This window comes from Monopterus albus, unplaced genomic scaffold (assembly GCF_001952655.1).
Source record: "Monopterus albus unplaced genomic scaffold, M_albus_1.0 scaffold367.1, whole genome shotgun sequence".
NCBI classification, from domain to species: domain Eukaryota; kingdom Metazoa; phylum Chordata; class Actinopteri; order Synbranchiformes; family Synbranchidae; genus Monopterus; species Monopterus albus.
In genome coordinates this window covers 391793-407102 of record NW_018128247.1, presented here as the reverse complement: position 1 = coordinate 407102, position 15310 = coordinate 391793, and the positions used below count along the sequence as shown (strand labels likewise).

The 15310-nt window shown below is 39.6% G+C and overlaps 1 protein-coding gene across 4 annotated transcripts in view; it reads left to right on the top strand.

Moving 5' to 3' along the window:
- LOC109951175 (disks large-associated protein 1-like) overlaps positions 1-15310 on the top strand; it is a 169065-nt gene that overhangs the window by 21079 nt on the left and 132676 nt on the right. For all 4 annotated transcript variants that reach the window (XM_020585495.1, XM_020585494.1, XM_020585496.1 and 1 more), the window contains exon 2: positions 5867-5956. The gene's annotated coding sequence lies outside the window, so the exon portion shown is untranslated. The remainder of the gene's footprint in view (positions 1-5866; positions 5957-15310) is intronic.

Genomic DNA, 15310 nt, shown 5'->3' with positions numbered 1-15310 from the left:
GAACTGTTCAGAGCCACCACTGTGTGGTGCAGGGGATGGGTGGGGTTATGCATGATGGATGTTAGTTTTACCAGCATCCTTCTGTCCCCCACCTCCTCGACGAAATCCAGAGAGCAGTCCAGGACAGAACCAGCTCTCTTAACCAGCTTGTTGAGTTTCTTTCTGTCCCTGACCGTGCTACCTCCTGCCCAAACCACAACAGCGTAAAAAACTGCAGATGCCACCACAGAATCGTAAAATGTCTGAAGGAATGCCCCGTGCACACCAAAGGACCTCAGTCTCCTCAACAAGTGGAGGCGGCTCTGGCCCTTCCTGTATAGGGCATCTGTGTTGTTGGTCCAATCCAGTTTATTGTTGAGGTGGACACCCAGGTATTTAAAGGTGTCCACAATCTAAATGACTGAGCCCTGCAAGCTCACTGGCGTGAGTGATGGTGATTTCTGCCGGGGGTCAATCACTATCTGTTTTGTCTTGCTGGTGTTCAGGACCAGGTGATTTTTCTCATACCACTCCACAAAGTCAGTAACAACACCCCTGTATTCCCCACCCCCACCCCAATAGCAGCATTGTCTGAAAACTTTTGTAGATGACACTGGGATCTGTCCAACCAAAGGCATGTAAAACACACGCAGCACACCCCCAGAACTACAGCATCACCAGTCCAGCAATGGCCAAGAAAAGGACAAAGAGACAGCAAGATACTGGACAAGAGTAAATATTGGACTGGTTTTTACTCACTGGTGAGAGCTAACAGTAACCCTGTCAGGGTTACTAACTGGTAATAGCTACTGTCCTTACGTTAGCTGCTAACACAAAAACAATAACACCAGCACAACCATGTGTACATCTCTGCTAATGTTATTTATGAAATACTTCAGCATAGTAACCCTGTCATAGTCATCCCCCGTCTCAAGGAGATTTGTAGTTCTATTTCCAGATGTAAAAAGTTACTGTCACAACAAACAAGCTTTAGAAGTTTGCAGCCTAACAAACCCATCTCAGTTGCAGTAGCTTGTAATTACACTGCCCACTTATGTGCAATATGAGCCTATATCATGTTGCCAACAATGATTCAATCCATTACACACATCCACATTCAAACACTAAGCAAACTGTCTGAAAATACAAGCAGTATTTCAGTAAAACTAAAGACTCTGCCATTATTTATTATTCTTTTTGTTATGACTGTTCCAGCTTCAATGTCACAGTAAATATTAAATCCTGTAATATCACTTTACCATTCTTTCATTGTCTTTTACGGTTCATTTAACATGAACCGCTGTCTATAAAATGGTAAATGGACCGTATTTTATATAGCACTTTCTCACAGTGTGTTGCACTGGCCAAAGCGCTTTACAGAAGATCATACACCATTCACCCATTCACACACCGATGACAACAGGCTGCCATGCACCGGCACTAGTCAAGCCACCGGGAGTTATTCGGGGTTCAGTGTCTTGCTCAGGGACACTTAGGCATGCGGGGAGACCGGGAGTCAAACCACCAACTTGCTGGTCAAGAGACGACTGCCCTACCTCGTGAGCCACAGCCACCCACAAGGACGAGGGGTGAAACCGTAACTAGTATTTACGACAGTTAGGTACAACTCAATTACACAAAGCAATTGTAGGGGGAGAAAAACTGCCAAGTTATGTATTGTTGCTTTAATTAAAATCATCAGTGTATTACATACATATTATATAATCACAATTATTATTATTATTATTCTTTTCTTGATATTTACTCATATTCTACTAGTAATTAGGCTGTATCTAAATGTAGATTTAGATACCTAATCTGTGGAATTCATATCTATATGTTGTTCACTGCTCATTTTCTTTAACATGTTAACCAAGCCTTTGTAATTACCCAGTTCTCCAAAGTTTTGACTGTTGGACAACCACAAAGAATATGTATTGGGTTCTTCTTTAAAATAATCTTTCTTTCTTTTAACACCATAAGGAGAGTTGTTGTTATCTTTTTCTTTTATTGTTTCTCTTGATAATTTTTAATTGGTTTTGTTGTTTGTATTTGCTTTTATTTAATGTAATTAAATTGTTCTGTTATTTATTTCTATGTTAACCTCTCATTTCCACTGGATGCAACTTATGAGACTTACCCATCCCCCACCAGGTGCGTCTACAGAGTGGCTTGTTGTGGTGCTGATTTTATGTGCTGGCTATTTTACTACATTTTGAGCTTCTATAATGGTTAAGTAGGCTGTGTTGCTAAATGGATTCTTTTTTGTCTGTTTTAGTTATGTTTATTATTATTTCCAACTGTGTTGTAGCATACACACACAGACTACATTTAATTTAATGGTTACAGTCATTATGAAACAGAGTTTTGTGCCTTTGTTTTAGGTGTTAAAAATACATTCATCCTCATAATTATTTTGTATATTTTACATACAGTGCGGGTTGATGTTCTAATGTGACTTGTGCAGTAGCCAACTAGCGCTACCTGATTGGTGGCTCGAACCATGTCAGAAGTGTCCTAGAACCGGCATCCATCAAAAATGGATTAGATGCGATCTTTAGTGAAGCAGTTTGGAGAGCTGCATTGGAGATGCGTCAGAGACAGAACACAGCTGGACGTCCCTGGAATCGCAACCACTGATTTAGACTGGCAGAGATCAGATCTACTGACCGTGTTGCAGATGGAACACAATGTAGACACATCCGGTGGAAATTAGGGGTCAGGAGAGATTTTTACAAGCTTTTAGCTTCTTGTCTCCCCTGGACATTCATGTTATGTTGAATTTATGTACAACTGAGAATATTAGAATAATAATTTTGTATTGTATAAGTGTCATGTGTAATTACATATTTTATAGTTGTATTTTTATTGTGCACAATAAACAAAAACAAGCAAACAAACAAGATCTTTACAGATCACTTATTAGTATTAATTTAGTGTACTTAAATGTTCCAAAGCCTAAAAAATATTGGGTAAAGAACGGGGCCCAAGTTGTGACCCATAATATACAGGAACTCATTGTATGCATGTACAAAGTGCAGAAATGGGAACACTTCAGAACTTGCCTGAGAGTCACTGGACTTTTAAAACTTCCTAAGTATTATAATAATTCATTGTCAGTTGTCACTCCATCTAGCAGAAAAAAAATCACTGTTAATAGTTAATTGGGCATACGTAATGTTCCAAAATGTAAACAAATATAGGCTAAAAACAGTTGCAGCCTACGTCTAACACAAGTATACACATGGAGACAATATACTTCATTAGCATTAGCAAGCCAGATAAGAGCCAAAAACTGTACTATATGGATGAGATTTATTACTCAGAAGAGACTGTAAACACAACACATGGACCAGTGATATCTCAGGGGCATTAAGAGCTTAGCAAGATATTATGATGAACAGTAGTGTCAACCATGATAATCAACAGGGCTATGGCTATGTAGCGCCTGTTTGTAGTAGCACTGCTAGTTCAGCTACAACACACACTGACTGTCTCAAAATGACATTAATATGATTTTAGTAACTATCAGAGCTCCACAAGACCCCTTGTTTCTTCAGCTGAGAAAAGGAAAATCTTTAGCTCTGACTAGGGGTGGATCGATCTAAAAACTATCAGTACCACCCATAGCCAACATAGTAAAATGAATGGTGTGTCACCACTTCCCGCCACAAAAATATAGCAGTGGATGCCATCTTGCTTTTGTGATGCATTTTGCAACAGGATTCTGAGCAGTTGTAATGATGTGGAGTGACAGTATTAGACCGCCAATAAAAGCTGTCAAATCATCCCAAATACACTACCTATACTGCAACCAGCCACCATGGGCGATCGACTTGAGGTGGCTTTGTCCTTCTTTATATATACTATACAGTTGGGTCCATAGGTATTTGGATAGGGACAGCCCAGTCCTAATCAGCAAAATTGGCTACATAGCAAGTTACACTGTCTGTGAGAGTGCATCATTTCATGCTGTGATGTTTATATTTGCTGTGTGAGGCATCACATCTGTGATAGCCAGCTGTAGGGAAGACCCCTCTTTTTCTTCAGCTGCATATTTTGTTTGCAGCTCAGAAAACAAGATGGGGTGGTGTTTTTTTAGATTAACTTTTAGGTTAGTGGTTTACCACTTTTCATTGCCACAGTTTTTAAACAATGGAATTTGGCTTTGAAGCCAATTCTTATTCTTCCAGAACTTCTGACTGGATGCAACGTTATGCAGTTGCTGGGGGGAAAACTCCTATTAAAACACCTATTAGCCAACTATCAAACATTAGCTGCAAACAAAATATGCAGCTAGCTTGCCATGGTAAACAGCTTCAACACAGTCGAGAGGAGAGGACACTGTCCTCTTTCTAGGACAGTGAAGTCCAGATCCTCTCCAGAGAACATCGCTGGTTTGAGAGGAGTCAAGGAAGCTATTTTTGTAAAAATAGAACACCCCTCACTAAATAGGGGTGGTGGACTAAGACACAACTTGTCTTCCATCTACAACTCATAGGTAAAAATAAGACTTTTTAAGATGTTTTATGTCCTTGACGCTCACTGATACCGGGCTATAGAGACTCAGTCATTAGAGGACATTGCTGGGCATCAAAGGACTGAAACACCACCAATGGGGATAAATACGTATCTCCGACTCAACGCCAGTTGGGCAGAACTGATGAAGCCTCTTGGATGAGAGGTGAAACGTCTTCGACCTAAAACCAAGTCCAGCTGATTTTTTTATTTTTTTCTACATTTTTTCTACTGGTAAAAATGTTGATGATTTTCACTCTTATATAAACAAACATGCATGTAAACACAATGGGAAATATCAAGGTCAGCAAAAATTGTCAGTCATGTTTATATTGTTCAATAATTCGATATAATAATTATTGTGTCAGGTCCATGGTCCGAGGTTAGTAGAAAGACTGTAACATAACACCATGGCAGAGACAAGATATCACATTTTGGTGACAGAATCAATTGAAATGAGGCCTTAATATAGGCATTTTTATACTCTCTTTAGATGAGGATAACCGAGCTTTGGCAGCATCACACTGGCCAGTGTGTCATCAGAATGGTGACGTGACCAACAGCAAAAGGAGAAATAGCTGCTGAGAGCAAATTATCACTGCCCGTCAGCTGTAAAAAGTAAAATGGCTAAAAGTTTGTGCTTTTCTTTTTGGCCTCCTCCTAGGATGTTTTCTTTGCAGACCTCTTAAGCCCTGTGATGTAACAGAAATAGTGCCAAACATGGTACAGAAAACACAGGCTTATACTCACCCAGGATTAGAATGTGCCTACTTAACTCAAGTGGATAAAGACGTGTTCTTTCATATTAGCTTCGACTGTAACCATGATGCTACTGTGGTTAGACATCTTGCAGTGTAGTGCCCAGAATCAGAGTTTTGAGTCTCAACATCATATTTCACATAGTCTGCTGTAAGGTGAGCATCACATATTCTTTAGAATCTATCTTTAGTTTAGCACACCATTAGGAGAGAATGCAAAGATATTACAAACATGCAGAGTACACACACCAGAGACCACATCTTTCCACTCGAACTCTCATGCAACATTTTTTACTTTTGAGTATGGGTTGTCAGACAGCTCATTTAGTCTGTTATTAGAATGAGTAAAGAGCACCACAGAGACTTCTTCTGTATAGGTGACAATTTTTCATCAAATGGCTGCCTGAGGACAGCTAAAGGTCTTGAAATCCTGATATTTCTTTTATCTTGATATTTTCATACACTTGCATGAGCCTGACCAGACAAAGGTCTGGAAGTTTGAGAGTAAGAGGCCTGGATCTACTGAGAACCAATATTTCACACATGTAACTTATTCTATGTTGTAACTGTGTGTCTATTTCTGTGTGTGTGTGTACATTGTCATTTCCCAGACAACCTCGGGTTAAAGTGAGGCCATCGAAACAGAGATGTCAGTCCCTTCCAGTTAGCAACAACTCTACAGGAATGGGGATCTAAAGGAGGTGAGTGAACAGGAACCTACACTCACTAACTCTCTTATTTGACTATATTTCATTTTAGTGTTGCTACTTTCCATCAAGGTTTTATTTAATCCACAGAAAATGCACTTCAAAAACTGCAGTCTGTCTACTAAGAAGAAATAAATCTACCTTGTAATATGTCTCCTTCATCATGGTTATTAGTTAGGAAAAGTGCATTCTACAGTATGTTAAAGAGCACATGGACCCAAACCAGCAGAATGTGCATTATGCCACCTGGCATTGATATAGAGGTAAAGATGCCTTCTTCATGCAGGGTCAGTTTTGGTTTCTCTAGTATCATGTCTTTGGTATCATTCAACAGAAAATGGTGTGTAATAATCTAAGGAAAACATTCATGTTCAAACCTTCTCCCAGGGTGACATGAACTTTACCCCTACAACTAATTCTTTAGGTTGGGAGGAATCAACTTCTTTTCTTGAATTTCTCATAGATGGCACTTTACATGTGAACAAGTCTAAGTAGAACACTGAGTGTCCAGTGAGCCATTACTTCCCTGGAGCTCTCTGGCAATGTGTAGCAAAGAAGGTATTTATCAGCTTGGATTATTATGTGTAGTTAGCTTTATGCTTAGTAGCTGCTATCAGTCTAAACATGGATTAGGGTTACTCAAAGGTTAGCTTTCCTCCACTTATTCTGCTGTCTGGTCTTTTGTTCGCAGTACTGTTTACCAACACTGGATAACAGTGAAACCACAAAACACAACCTAATATTGTTACAGTCAGTAGTAGGGAGAAATTGTTATTTTTTTGTAGAAGCAAACCCAAATGCAGACAACAGGTGAGGAGGTAAGGGTAAGAGAGGATTTATTGTGATTTATTTCCACCGGGAGCGGACACATTACGTTCCACCTGCAATACAGTTTTTATTCGGTCTCTGTGTGGTTTCATCCCCCACCAGGAGCCAGGGTTCCCGCAGACCCTAAAAGTTTTAAAAAGTATTAAATTTGATTTTTTAAATGAATATATAATAAAATAAATGACACATGTTGGTTTGTACATTAATGTTGCTCCATACACTGCAAGTGTTGCTGCACCTTTTGTTTTCTAGTTTTGACTAGGTAGTATGGAGGGCACTGTGATTTATCATGAATCTCCTAAAGCACTGATGGCCAAAGCCAGGAAAGGCTGGTTGGCAGACCCATGATGACTGACAGAGTGTGTAGTACTGTCTGATTTAGGGTGCCATCTCTTGGACAAATCCAAATAACCCTGGATGTTACTGGGAAACAAATTTAATTAAAGCCAACATGCAGCATTAGCCTCAGTGCTCCTTGTCAGGTATTCTGTTAGTTATTACATGGATCACTGTCTACTTACAGTCTGTACTCTGTGACCAGAACACAGATATGTGCACCAACCTTCAGCTGCAATTGGCACAACTTAGCTAGCTACCTTGGTTGTACTGTATGAGAATTCAAGAATTTAATCATTGTTTAACCCCTTAATTTATTTGAAACATGTACCATACTGTAATGTGAATTATGTATTGAAGCAGAAATGCTGGAAAAATAACCATAAGAAATGCAGTCTAAAGTAATCACTCTACCTTAGTTTGTGTGGAATGGCAGGAAAAGCTAGGTGTAAAAGATATGATTCACACTTCTTTCACAGTCAGCTGGTCATCTCAGTCCCCATCTCCTTCACACATCCCACCACTGAGTTTTTCCTATCTGTCTGTCTATTGTATGCTTCTTAGGCATGTACAAACCTAGGATTTAATTTCTGAGTAAAAGAGAGCAGCACTTTGCAGAAGGGATGCAGGTACTGAGATAAAGAGACAGAGACAAGGAGAAGCAGGTTAAGCCCACGCTCTTCTCTCCTCTTCTCTTCTCAACCCAGTTCTAAAGGCTGAGTTGAATCATAACAGTCAGTGGGCGAAAAGAAAGAAAGGGAAAAAAAATCCTTTCCACACAGATTCTGATGTACATTTCTTGTTGATTTGGGGACATACAGATTGGATGATGGGAGAAAAGAGCAGAGGATGATAGCCTCCAGCAGTGCTTAGGCTCTCCCTCTCTGTCTATGGGATTTAATGGCTGTTTTGTCTCTTCATAAAATGTATCCAGCTGGATGAATTCCTCATAAATTTCTTCAGTACAAAAGTAGAGTTTCAGTCAGAATTATCTATGTCAAGGAATTACTGTTTGTACCAAATGGTTCTTCAGTTACGTTTTGGCAGTAAAAGCTCTTCTCTGGGAGGTAGTGCTTTAAGAATCTGAACAGCAAGCAGGGTAAACTAATCCCCCAACATTCAGGGCTACTACAAATCCTTAAAAAGTATTACATTTGATAAAAATTAAAAAAAAAAAATCAAGGAAATAAAACATCTTAAAAAGTCTTATTTTTACCTATGAGTTGTTTTAAATTTTGAGATGACCCTTAAGCCCTGTCACACCAGGCTGACTGTCGGCTGTTGACCACTGTCGGGCCATCAGTAAGTGTCTGTCACCCTTGTCTTCACGGTGTGTTTCACACCATTGGCACTAGTCGCACCCTGTAGGCAGCTTATCTGCGGTGGGCCTTGTCGGTGAGAGACAGGACTGAATCAAGGATGACAGGGGCCCCTGGGCATGAGTAATTGCTTGGGCCCTACCTTAAGAAGGATATGGAGCTACTCTGCACAGAAATGCTACATCAAGAGAATTACAGGCAGAGCCTCTTTAGCACAAAAAGATAAAAAAGCCACTTCTGCAGCACACAAATGCAAATGTGAATAAGTGATTTCTGCTTCATGACCTCATCTTAAGTGTACGCACTATACCAGTCCATATAAGGAAAGATTATTAATGTAATCCTTATTTATTTGATTGTTAAGGGGGCTGGGGTTTCTGTTAAAAAGACCATCATATGCCAATAAATAAAAATTATCTATTTAGTTAGGTCCTTTCCTTTTGGAAGGTGTGTTTTATGGTTTTCTTTTTCTGCATTGCTGTATTTTTCAATATGTGACTTGAAAAAGGGTCAAACTCATTGATCAGTTTTAATATTCCTATGTAGTTACCATTGTCAGGTCTGCCAAAGGTTTCACTGGTGTCTCGTAGGGGTGTGACAATACACTTAACTCATGAGACAGTACACCATAGTGAGATGATATTTTAACACTATTTGTTAAGAAATTTTCAATGGTGAAATATGTGACTGGAAAAAGTCTTTTATTCAACTGAATGTCACAAGATGCAAGACAATGCAAGTGCATTTTGAATGAACTAATCAGCTTGTAATGAATGTCAGTTCTACTTTCTGAGTATGAATTGTCTTATTCAGTTTATCTTGTTAGCATGAACATGAGCTGCTATTCACGGTTGAATTTGAGCCACAATTAATGCACTGTACCATACAACATGTATTTTCATTTGAATGTTAAACTGTGTTTTTTATCTATCAGTGCTGACACACTGATGGTAGAATTGGTACTAGGGTAGAGTAGGCTACATTAGCAATATGGCTAACCAATGGCAATGAAAACTCACAGGCTGGAAATGTGAATGAAGCCAATCATGTCGATTCGTCACAACATGACCATATCTACAACACTCTCCCTGCGATCCTTCACCCCACGACCAATACAACCCCTTGTGATAAAACATAGCAGGGAGTTGCATTTTTGCTGGACTAACGTGAATGTACCATCACTTTGTCGTCTCACTCTATCATACTGGCTGCTGCTCCGGTTCTGTTAAGTGCTGATACTGCAAGACAGCTTTTGCCTTGATGAGAAATATCGTAATGTTTTAATATCACGAGTTCTCATCGCAAGAGATCTTGTCACAACCCTAGTTCCTCGGAAAGCCAGTCCACATTTAGCCATAAATGTCACAACTGCCACCAACCACTCTTTTCAAAACTTCAGTCCACTATGTACATTCTGATTCAAATAGTTTATTTCAGCTCTCTGTCAATTTGTCCATCATTTGATGTAACACATAATGGTTTTTCTGTGACTATCGCTGTTTTTGTGCTCAGCTAATCAATCTTTGGCATGGCTCTATTCACTATAGCCAGTTCAAAAGATGACTCACTGTGTCATCACCTAAAAGGCATCAAGCAAAGAAGAAGACAGAACCAGTAGATGGGGAACAAAACAGCCATTCCCGAAGTACACACTCACCATTTAGGAGCCTTCTTTGAAAGTAAACTGTGAAAAAAATAGCCTCTGCTCTTTAATGATTCTTTCTGAGGCTTTGAAATCAGCATCCTTGTTCTGGCATACCTTTGTCCCCTGACGAGCCCATTATTCACAGGCTCATCCACCTGTCCCCAGAGAGCAGAATCCATGGTGTAGCAGGCATCCACAATTATCCAGCTAGCGGTCATGTACACTTCACTAGCCATGGTTTCGTCTAGCTGCACATATTCCTCTTTGGCCACATTCACCTCTGCATCATCTCCACCTTTATCCTCACGTGCTGTGACTGATTTAAAATATACCATCAAATGTGGAATTATTCAAAGGTTCTCCTGGTCACCTTCCTCCTTCTATTTTTGCTTTTTCCACTGCTGTCACGCTTGTTGTCCACCATGATGTTTAGAAAACTGGTGATTGAAGAGACTGACAATTGACTTCTGACACTTTACAACCCTCCCTGCCAGTGGAGACTGGCTGCCAGTGCAGTCCAGAATTGATTTCAAGGTGTTATTATTTGTATTCAAGTCTATTAACGGCCTCGCTCCACTATATCAGTCCGATCTTCTGTCCATTCGTACTCCACTTAGGGCACTGCGTTCTTCAGAGCACATGTCCTTGGTTGTCCCGCGGACTAAGTACAAAAAGTGGGGTGATCGCTCATTTGCCGTATACGGCCCCTGGCTCTGGAACTCCTTACCGCCGGAGTTAACGGTTCATAACTGAGTTATCGTTTTTTAAGTCCAAACTAAAAACTTATCTTTTTAGACAGGCTTTTTGTGCTTAATCTGTTCCAATGGCATCATGTTGATGTCTTTTAGCTTGCTGTTTTATACTTATATTTGATATGGAAGCCTTTCGTGTTTTTATTTTTCTTGTTTTTGGTCTTATTGCTATGTTGTTGGTTATTTATTTTCTACTTGTTGTTTTGTGTAGCGCTCTCTGCTCATATGGAGTTGTAAAGCGCTATACAAATAAAGTATTATTATTATTATTATTAACTCCCACTGGACACTTGTAAACCAATCAAAGCAAATTAATAGCAAGACAAATGGCAAAGTAAAACATATTAAAATAGTGAATACAAGGGACCGTTTATACTGTAAATATTGTATTTGACCAAGCCTAAAATTTGGGGTCCTGTATTTCCTGGGACCCTGGGCTTAAGCCCATGTTAGCCTTTGGTTTAATCCATCCTTGCCGAGAGAGACCACTCTTGATTGGCTGTTCAGTTAAGCGAATCAATGCCCGAGAAGAGAACGGTTCGGAAATGCCCTTTCAGCCTGTCGCTGTGTGGTTTCTCCTTGTTTATGCCTCCACGACCCCCTTTCTTCATCCACAATCAAAAGACCACAGGCAGAGAATGCCAGTGCCATTTGCAACTTCATGTCATACATATTCTCTATTAGAAGCAGCTACACATGCAGCCATCTTAAACTGCTGACTAGAACCATGCTGTCCATGACAGGTCCACACACAGCCCCTGCTCCTACCCTGTATCCTATGTGATGACACAGTAATTGCACCACCGCCTTGTTAACACCCCTAAGCACCATGTGTTCAAGCCGCCCATAGTGTTGTACGTATCCACCAGGTGGAGCAGTGTGTCTTGTGGTTTACTGCAGAGGCCACTGATAATTTGATCCTTCTGTTAATGTCCAGAACTGCTGGTGGATGAATATAGCAGGACCACCGGACAGAGCTAAGGCGCTTGGTTGGCAGTGGCTACCTACATATTAATCAAGGTCTGTGTCTGTCACAGTAATAACTACTATTTTGCTTTGCTTACATGCTCAGACCTTATATACCCTTTCAGTCATCAGGCCACTGGAGGTTATTGCATTTTGTCTATATTTTTTTTATTGTTAAATCAAGGTTGTCAGTTCTATGCTATAGAAAAAAGTCACTCTCAGGCTCTGTTACTCTTTGATGCTCTCCTGAGTGGTACTTCTAAATTTTTTCTGCATTTCAGCACCAGTCCTGGCCAAAAAGACACTCCTCTAAAAATTACATTCCTATACAGCCTATGCAGCTAAACTGCAAATACAGATATGTTTTGTAGTTAACATATTTGATTTTTAGATTATATTCTCATGCAGCATTAATGCTTGAATGAATGTAGCACTGTATTTTCCTACACTAACAGCAGTGGGTTAAAGCTGACTGGGGAGTAGACCAAAGGTACAGAGTGCAATGCTGTTAGACCAGAAGCTCGAGTGCAGTTCTCTTTTGAGTTCTGCTCTAAAGTTGAAGTTAAAGTCACTTTTAAGTTTTGCTCAATCTAAACCATGAGCGATGATAAATAAAAATACTCAAAAGTAAAATAATGAAAAAATAAAAGGAAAGCAAAAAGAATACTGAATGTTATAAACTGGACTAAATGCAGTTTAAATGTTTGCATATAGCCTATGCGTAATCTTAATCTGTTTTACATCATTCAGTGATTTGTTTAAATTCACTACACTTAAAAATGTAAATGAAATTGAGCAAAAATCTTAAAAAAAAGAAACAAAGTAGCTACTTTGATGCTTTTCCAACTGTAGTGTCAAATGTAATGTCGAATTTATGAAAAGGCATGAGTAACCAAAAATTTGTATTACACATTTTTCACTAATTATACACCGTTTCTTCAGCTCAACAAATGAATGAATCAGGGGATTTTCAAACAGAATCTGGGGATAATGCCCAAACACGGATACAAAGAGTCGCATTCTCCTAATTGTGGCCGTCTCTTGTTTTGTAAATATACTATTCTGCTTGAATGCAGAGTTAGAGTGGGTCTTGGTTATCCTCTTTTAGTCAGTCTCTGTCTTACTCTGAAAATGTGAACACTCCTTTGATTTGACTTTATTAACAACCCTATTCTGAATGGGCTGTATGTAATTTACGGTGGCACAGCAGCTGTAACTCCATGCTTGATGTACTATTATTAGCCTTGTTAACATAAATGTTCTAAATGGCCAGCTGGCTGAAAATAGACTCCCCCCAAAAATAATTTACACCCTGAATACAGCAGTACTGTTTAATTTGCATCTAATCGTCACTTATTTTAACAGCATTCAGTGATTGTTTAAAAATGTTTACTAAATAAGACAGAGCAAGAATTGTAAATGTAGCTAGAGACCTAAAAATGTGCAGCTGTATTAACTTTGATGCTTTTCCAACTACAAATCACCAAAATCATTGATACTAGATCAGACTCTCTATAAACAGGCCAATGTGTTTCACTGCTGCTGCTATGTTTTAAAGCTAAATGTGCACTGTCACACATTAATATTTGCAGCACAATGTACCCTATTGTGTTCACCCATTTATTAAACAAGGCATAGCCTAGCATGCTTTTGCACTTAATGGGCCATTAGAGGGTGTGTGATTGTTTTTATTGTTTCTTTTGTAGGACAAGTCCTGCATCACTTTGTAGACTTGAATGTTTTTCTGCACGCAAACAGCTGAGCTGTTGCACACTGATTCACACTCTAGACCAGGGGTGTCAAACTCAATCACACAAAGGGCTGAAAATTAAACCACAGTCTAAGTTGCGGGCCAAATAGGATTAACATTTATTGAACAGTCAGTGGTTTAACTAGATATATGAATTTGAACAGACTGCAACAGCTTTTTCCTCAATAAAATACATTTGAAAAATGCAATTAAAAATATTTTTCTTCAACAATAACATCAAGCAAAATAAGAATATTGCTACACATACAAAGTAATGCATCATTGTTTGCTGTAGCTTTTTTGAACATTTCCTGCTGCAATTGCAGTCTGTCTTTTAATTCTTTGACAATTTGTTGTTTTTCTTGAAGGCTAAATTTAGCATACTTAGCTCCGTTTTTGGGCTCAAAATGCTGACGCATATTGTACTCCACCACCGACACTGCCTCATGACACTAAAGGCACACTGGTTTTTCTCCTTGAAGCAGAAACATATATTTGCTTTCCCGGCCCTGTTGGGCAGGTAGGCATACTGCAGGGGGTCCAGGGTGCCCGGGATACTGCTCTGAATGCGGGCCAGCACTACTCTCTCAAAACACTTCATAATGATTGGGGTGAGTACCACTGGCCTGTAGTTGTTGAGGCAGGTGACCGGGCTCTTCTTGGGAAGGGGGATGATGGTTGTGGTCTTAAAGCAAAAAAATGTTCAGACTTTGTGAGATGCAATGATACAAATATCTGTGAGCCGCTGAAGAGGATTAACCTATAACAGGAAATTCTATACTCCATTCAATGTGACACAAGTCACGCACAAGGCTCAGCAGCATAATGCATGTAGTGATGCACTGATCAGTTGGCGGAGATTGGAAATTGCCAGTTTTCAGTGTGATCGGCTTTGAAATATCTGATTCTGTGCTGGTCAGATTTAGAGGCACGACAGTCCAAGTTATGCACACAGTGGCATAGACCAAAAGTGTAGCATATGCAGGGCGTAGCATCTCGTGCACCTCGAACAAGATTGGGGCTCGTGTCTGTATAAGGTGCCTGATCACTCGCATACTGGAAGTGTTTGGTGTACAAAAGCAAACAGAGGAGCCCAAAAGAAAAAACTACATACTTCAAAAAGAATGTGTGCTCAGCAGGACTGATGTAACAGACATTCTTCTGTTTCTATTACCATTTGCGCCTGTTTATACAGGTGCAGCTCAATAAATTGGAATATTGTGGAAAAGTCAATTTATTTCGGTAATTCAACTTAAATAGTGAAACTCGTGTGTCATATACATTCAGTACACACAGACTGAAATAGTTTAAGCTGTTGGGTCTTTTAATTGTGATGATTTTGCTCACATTTAACAAAAACCCACCAATTCACTATCTCAATAAATTAGAATACCTCATAAGACCTATAAAAAACATTTTTAGTGAATTGTTGGCCTTCTGGAAAGTATGTTTTTACTGTATATGTACTCGATACTTAGTAGGGGCTCCTTTTGCTTTAATTACTGCCTCAATTTGGCGTGGCATGGAGGTGATCAGTCTGTGGCACTGCTGAGGTGGTATGGAAGCCCAGGTTTCTTTGACAGTGGCCTTCAGCTCATCTGCATATTTTGGTCTCTCCTTTCTCATTTTCCTCTTGACAATACCCCATAGAGAATCTATGGGGTTCAGGTCTGGTGAGTTTGCCGCCCAGTCAAGCACACCAACACCATGGTCATTTAACCAACTTTTGGTGTTTTTGGCAGTGTGGGCAGG